This window comes from Ipomoea nil, unplaced genomic scaffold (assembly GCF_001879475.1).
Source record: "Ipomoea nil cultivar Tokyo-kokei standard unplaced genomic scaffold, Asagao_1.1 scaffold0926, whole genome shotgun sequence".
NCBI lineage: Eukaryota > Viridiplantae > Streptophyta > Magnoliopsida > Solanales > Convolvulaceae > Ipomoea > Ipomoea nil.
This window is the reverse complement of record NW_017617354.1, coordinates 342,865-348,685: the sequence shown is the minus strand read 5'-3', so window position 1 is coordinate 348,685 and position 5,821 is coordinate 342,865. Positions and strand designations below refer to the sequence as shown.

Sequence of the window (5,821 nt, the reverse complement as noted above, 5' to 3'; positions counted from 1 at the left end):
GCTCCATGACCCCACACTGCACTTCCCACGTACTGCATTACTCTATGCATGTATCACCTCACATTTCATTTAATTATTACTTGGTTTACTAATTTATAATAATAAGAGTTAATACCATCTGAGGTCCTCCGAGTATAGTGGTTTTGCCACGTTTAGTTCTAAACTTTCAAATTGACCATCTGTGGTCCTTCAACTTTCAAATTTAACAATTCGCGGTCCAAGTTAACCACCCATGGTCCTTCAAGTTTCAAAACTTAACCAGCTATGGTCCTCTTGAACGGACCATGGTTGGTTAAAATTTAATACTTTAAGGACCATGAGTGGTTAATTTGGACCAAAAATTGTTAAATTTGAAAGTCGAAGGACCACAGATGGTCAATTTGAAAGTTTAGGACTAAACGTGGCAAAACCACTATACTCGAAGGACCTCATATGGTATTAACTCTAATAATAATAATTATAATAATAATAATAATAATAATTATTATTATTATTATTATTATTATTATTATTATTATTATTATTATTATTATTATAACAATATTTGCTATTTGTGTACAATGTATATATAATGGTCAGATTGATTAACAGCTTCTTGAATCTGAAAGTTGAACACAATTGAGAGCTGTGAGCCACCATGCCCTGTAATATGCTATTTCTTCCAATTCTCGCTCCCATTGTGCATTTGTGCTTGTAGTTAAATCTTTCCTCGGTTGAAATTTCATTCTGCAAATTAAATTCGAACCACAATTAGGCATACATACATATTACACGCACACACACAAGTTCTAATCAATATGAAAAATGTTATATGCACTAAATATCCCGCTCCAACATTAGCCACGCTGTATGTAGTGCTTCTTTTTTTCTCCAAATCTTAAAAAAAAAAAAAAAAAAAAAAAAAAAAAAAAAAAACATATGACGCTAGAGGCAAATTATTGGGTGGACCATGGACCATACAATTGTGTGGACCACGAATATCAGGTACATTTTTAATATATTAAAAGTACATTATTTTTGTACTGAAGATACATTATATAAAATAATGTACCTAATGGATATATTATGATTAGAGCAAACCGATCCGGGAAAGCGGAGCAAGGAAGTATGGAATAGACCTGGGGCCTAGTGGTTGGGCCCCGTGCTCGGCCCAAGGTGCCTCGGTCATGGTGAGCTCGGTCACATGAGGTCGCCCAGGTGAGCTCGGCCACGGTGAGCTCGGCCATGTCGAGCTCGGCCCTATGAGCTCGGCTATGATGAGCTCGGCCACAGTGAGCTCGGCCATGGTGAGCTCGGCCATAGTGAGCTCGGCCATGGTGAGCTCGGCCATGTCGAGCTCGGCCATGTCGAGCTCGACACACCCGCGGACCGGGTCTACACCCGGGCGCGGTCAACTCGGAGATCCAACTACCCTCCGATTTAGGGGGAGGCGGTTGGGGGTTTAGCTTGTATAAAAGCCTCCCTCCTTGTCCTAACAAGGAACCTGATCATTATCTTACACAACATATTCTTAAACTACTATTTTATAGCATTATAGTCCTAATCAAGTCTTGTAATAGCTTATTAGTGATATTCAATAAAATCTACGGTCCCTGCGACCTTACGATATCATTGCTATACATTATTTGCGTTACATTATTTGTTCCGGTGGAGCTTACGATCGAGATGCGGTTGAAAGATCTGGAGTCTTGGTGCCGATTATGAGAATCTTAGAGAATGAGTGGGTGAGTTTGGCTGGAATTTAGAGAAGCGTCTCATTAATTGGGCGATTTGGGCGAAATAGGCTGTCATTGGAGCGAATTAGAGTGGAGATTCGAACAAGTCTTCGTATTGACGGTGAGGCGTAGGTTGGATCGGTGAGTGCAGGAACGATTCCCATAGGATTCTACACACTCCGCTCTGTGAAACTCAAACTTGGTTTGGTCAGTTAAATTAATAACCGCACATCATTTTCTTCATTCTTCACTTTAATTTCTTGCACCCTAGCTAATCAATCCTAATTATTATTCATTTTATATTCTGTTCTGTATATATGTAGGTTTTTACACATCTTATAGTTGATCCATTTGATGATTAGTTTTGCATTATCATTGAAGAAGATTGGCCATGAATTCCAGGTCGTTTTAATTTGCATGCAAAGTTGGGTGAATAAATTTGCATATATGTATCTCTAATGGTATTAACATTATATATATATTGTATGTTTATCTCTAATCTAGGTGCTCCCACTAGAAGATGGTCCTTTGAGTTCTGTATGGAGAAACGAAGGAATTTATGTCAGTACCATAGATACTAATGGAAGTCTGAAAGTAGACTGGCTAAAGTATGTCTCGATCTGCCTTTTTTTAAACTAACATTTGATAGTTTTTGTTGGAGGATGAGAATAAATAAGCAGATTTAGCATAGGGAGTTAGTTGTCATTCTACCTATCCTTTCTTCTTCTTCTGTGTATATAATGTAAAGTGAAGTTTTCTTTTCTTCAATACAATCTTCTTCTTCTTCAATCTGTTCTCTCTGCTATCGACGCCGGAGAACCGAATCAAAGAGAGGTTCATCGCGCATCTCCGATCAAACCGCAGAGGTCCGATTAATCCGCAGAGGATTATTGCTACGGAGAGTAGCAACAAAGTCGACAACACCAATCCGATTGCTACGCAGAGTAGCAATAAATCCATAGTTCGCGCATCGCGAATCAGTCCGATTGCTACGCAGAGTAATCGATCATCAACAACGATTCCGCAGAGGAATCCACAAGATAAGGAGACTCGAATCCCCCGGCGATCTCCACAGTCGTTCCGCAGCGGAAGGAAGGAATTGATCTGCCGAATGAGATTCTCAATTTGAAGAAGACGGAGCAGTTCTCCGATTCTCAATCTGAAGAAGACGGAGCAGTTCTCCGAAGCAGTTCTCCGATTCTCAATCTGAAGAAGACGGAGCAGTTCTCCGATTCTCAATCTGAAGAAGACGGAGCAGTTCTCCGATTCAGCCAAAGCGGTTGCGTCTCTCGATCGAAAATTCGTTCAGAGAGACATTTGTAAGGCCGGCAGATCTCTGTCTCGCGGTTGCATTTCGAGCCAATGCCGCCGTCGGTGAGGAGACTGCGCCGAGAGTGTAGCCGCAGGAGATGCGGCGGGAGGTTGCTCTTGCGCAACTAAACAAAGTGAAGAAGATGCTTGACGGTATTCTCGGCTGCGGTTTCAGCTCTAAATGTAAATCGGTGATAAAGGCCACTAGATCACGAATTGAATTGGTGCGGCGGAGAGAGGAAGCGAGGCAGAGGTTTCTCAAAGAGGACCTTGCGAAATTGCTCGCTAATGGACTTGACATTAATGCCTATGGAAGGACTGAAGAATTTATGGCTGGCCAAGGCCTCTTATCATGCTATGGTTTTATTGATTTATCTTGTGAGTACATATTGAAGCAGCTCCCAAACATGCAAAAACTGAAGAATGCCGAGAGGCTGCGGCACCCCTTATGTTTGCAGCGGCAAGATTCTCTGATTTGCCAGAATTACGTGATCTCAGGGATCTAATTCAGGAGAATGGAAGTGAATCAGAAGTTTGTAGAGCAATTAGCTTCAAGAACCCCTGCCATGGAGAAGAGAATCCAGCTACTGCAAGATATAGCCTCAGAATTTCAAATTAGATGGGATTCGGCTGGCTTTCAACAGTGAATGGCATGTAATCTGTAGTTGTAGCAGAGTTGTTGAGTGGCTTGAGACCAGGGATTTGACAGCAACACTTAAGACATGAAATGTGGAGGAATAAGGGAGGTCCACCAAGCTTGATGGACCTTTGAGATAATTACAAAGCTGGATTCTTATGTTGTACAGAAAATAAGGAAGGGTTAGGATTAATTTGATTCTGGGGCTAAGTGGTTGATGCTAAGTGGTTGATTCTATGTTGGAAATGAGGCCCTTAGCTGATCCGAGTTCTATGAGAATGAAACCTGCAGCAGAACATTTAAACTTTTAAAGTTGAGGTGTTTTGCTGCCATGAAGTTGATCTTGCTGCCATGAAGTTGATCCTTCTTTGGGAAGTATTTCTTCATGCTTGTAGCATCTGAGCAGAAGGGAGAATTGCTGAAGTTTAGAGGCAGAAACAAAGGCCGATTTTTTTTTTTTTTTGTCTGTAAACGGAGAATAGAATCAGATATAAGGATGGAATAATGCAATTAGAAATGATGTTGAAATGGTTTTCTGAACCTCTGAGGAGCTGGTCTGATTTGCAGCAGGTTGCGGCAGAAGATCAGAGCTGATGGATGTCTGATCTGCTGCAAATGTTGAACCTGATCTGCAGAAATTTGTTCTGTTTGCCGCAAAGTTTTGTAGCTGCAATGCAGGGAGATATGAATTTGTTCTGTTTGCCGCAAAGTTTTGTAGCTGCAATGCAGGGAGATATGAAGAGATGGAGAAGGTGTTCTTGGGGATGCTTGAGAGTGAAACATGCAAACCTGATATATGGACCATGAATATCATTCTGAGCTTATTTAGCAACAAGGGCCAGATTGAAATGATGGAGAAGTGGTATGAAAAGCAGCAGTTTTATTGATCCTTCATTTCGCTCTTTTGTATCTAAGCTGGGCATGTAGGAGGGGTGTTGGAGGATGAGAATAAATAAGCAGATTTAGCATAGGGAGTTAGTTGTCATTCTACCTATCCTTTCTTCTTCTTCAGTGTATATAATGTAAAGTGAAGTTTTCTTTTCTTCAATACAATCTTCTTCTTCTTCAATCTTTTCTCTTTGCTTCTCATTCAATCATGTAGACTCTTATTCCAACAGTTTTGTGTTTTTGAACTAAAGACTAGTGCATTGATTGTTTCTTGTTTTCTTTTGTTGAACACCTTATGTACCATTGCAGAAATGAGAAACATTCTTCTGTGAATTTAATTTTAGACTACATGAAATCGATCTGCTTGAGTACAATCCAATTCTTAACCATGTCTATATATTTCTTTAAACATGTAGTCTGCTTTTGTTGTGAGAATTCTCCATATATAGAAGTCTGTTGATTTCTGTTTGATGTTGCAGGTGAAAAAGGTTGAAGAAACAAGTGAACATCTTTTATCAGCCCTCAAGGCAGAGTAGGAAGAACTAGAGTCATCCCTCAACAAAGAAAAATTGCAAACACTTCAGTTGAAGCAAGAGTTAGCAGATGCGGAGACTCGCAACACTGACCTATACAAGGTAACTACTGCTGGCCTGCCACAATTTGAACTGAATATGGTTCCTCATTCTATTATCTCCCACAATTCCCATTCTTGACTAAAGTATGCCAGAATGAACCAGCAGGCTCTAAAATTTTGTAAAAGTGCAGATTGGGTGTTTATTATTGCCTCCCATATCAGCAGGGGCTAGATTTTTTGTTATCCAAGAAATTTTCAATATATTACTGCAAGCATTAGTTCTCTTCTGTACTTCCAATGGAAATAGTTGAACCTAGGATACATTAGAAGAACTTGTTCCTTGTTACTTATTTTACTATTTCTTTTTCTAAATCCATTAGTTTTACATTTTAATATTTATATTTACTTTTCTCATGAGCTGTGTATTATGTTATATGACATTCTAATGCTACCATTATCTTTATTATATATGAAACTTCAATAAATTTATCATGCAGTTAAATGGTTTGTGCTAGTTAGGACATTTATTTAATTTACTAGGATAAATAAATGGTTTGTTTGTAAATGATAGTCTGCACATTATGCAGTTAAATGGTTTGTTTAAAGGATAAATTTACTATCCAAATTTGAAGAGGATGGTCTATCTTGACGGGCACTTTTGTAATGAAGTTACTATGCAAGCTTAGAGTGCAATGC

General features: G+C 39.4%; 1 long non-coding RNA gene across 2 annotated transcripts; it reads left to right on the top strand.

The window, feature by feature from the left end:
* Positions 1-1,676: 1,676 nt before the first annotated feature.
* LOC109179501 lies at positions 1,677-5,310 on the top strand. Of its 2 annotated transcripts, XR_002053910.1 has the most exons (4): positions 1,677-1,922; positions 2,039-2,117; positions 2,220-2,323; positions 5,031-5,310. It is a non-coding gene; the product is annotated as an uncharacterized LOC109179501 (long non-coding RNA). The 2 variants fall into 2 exon arrangements; XR_002053911.1 differs by lacking the exon at positions 2,039-2,117.
* Positions 5,311-5,821: the final 511 nt, after the last annotated feature.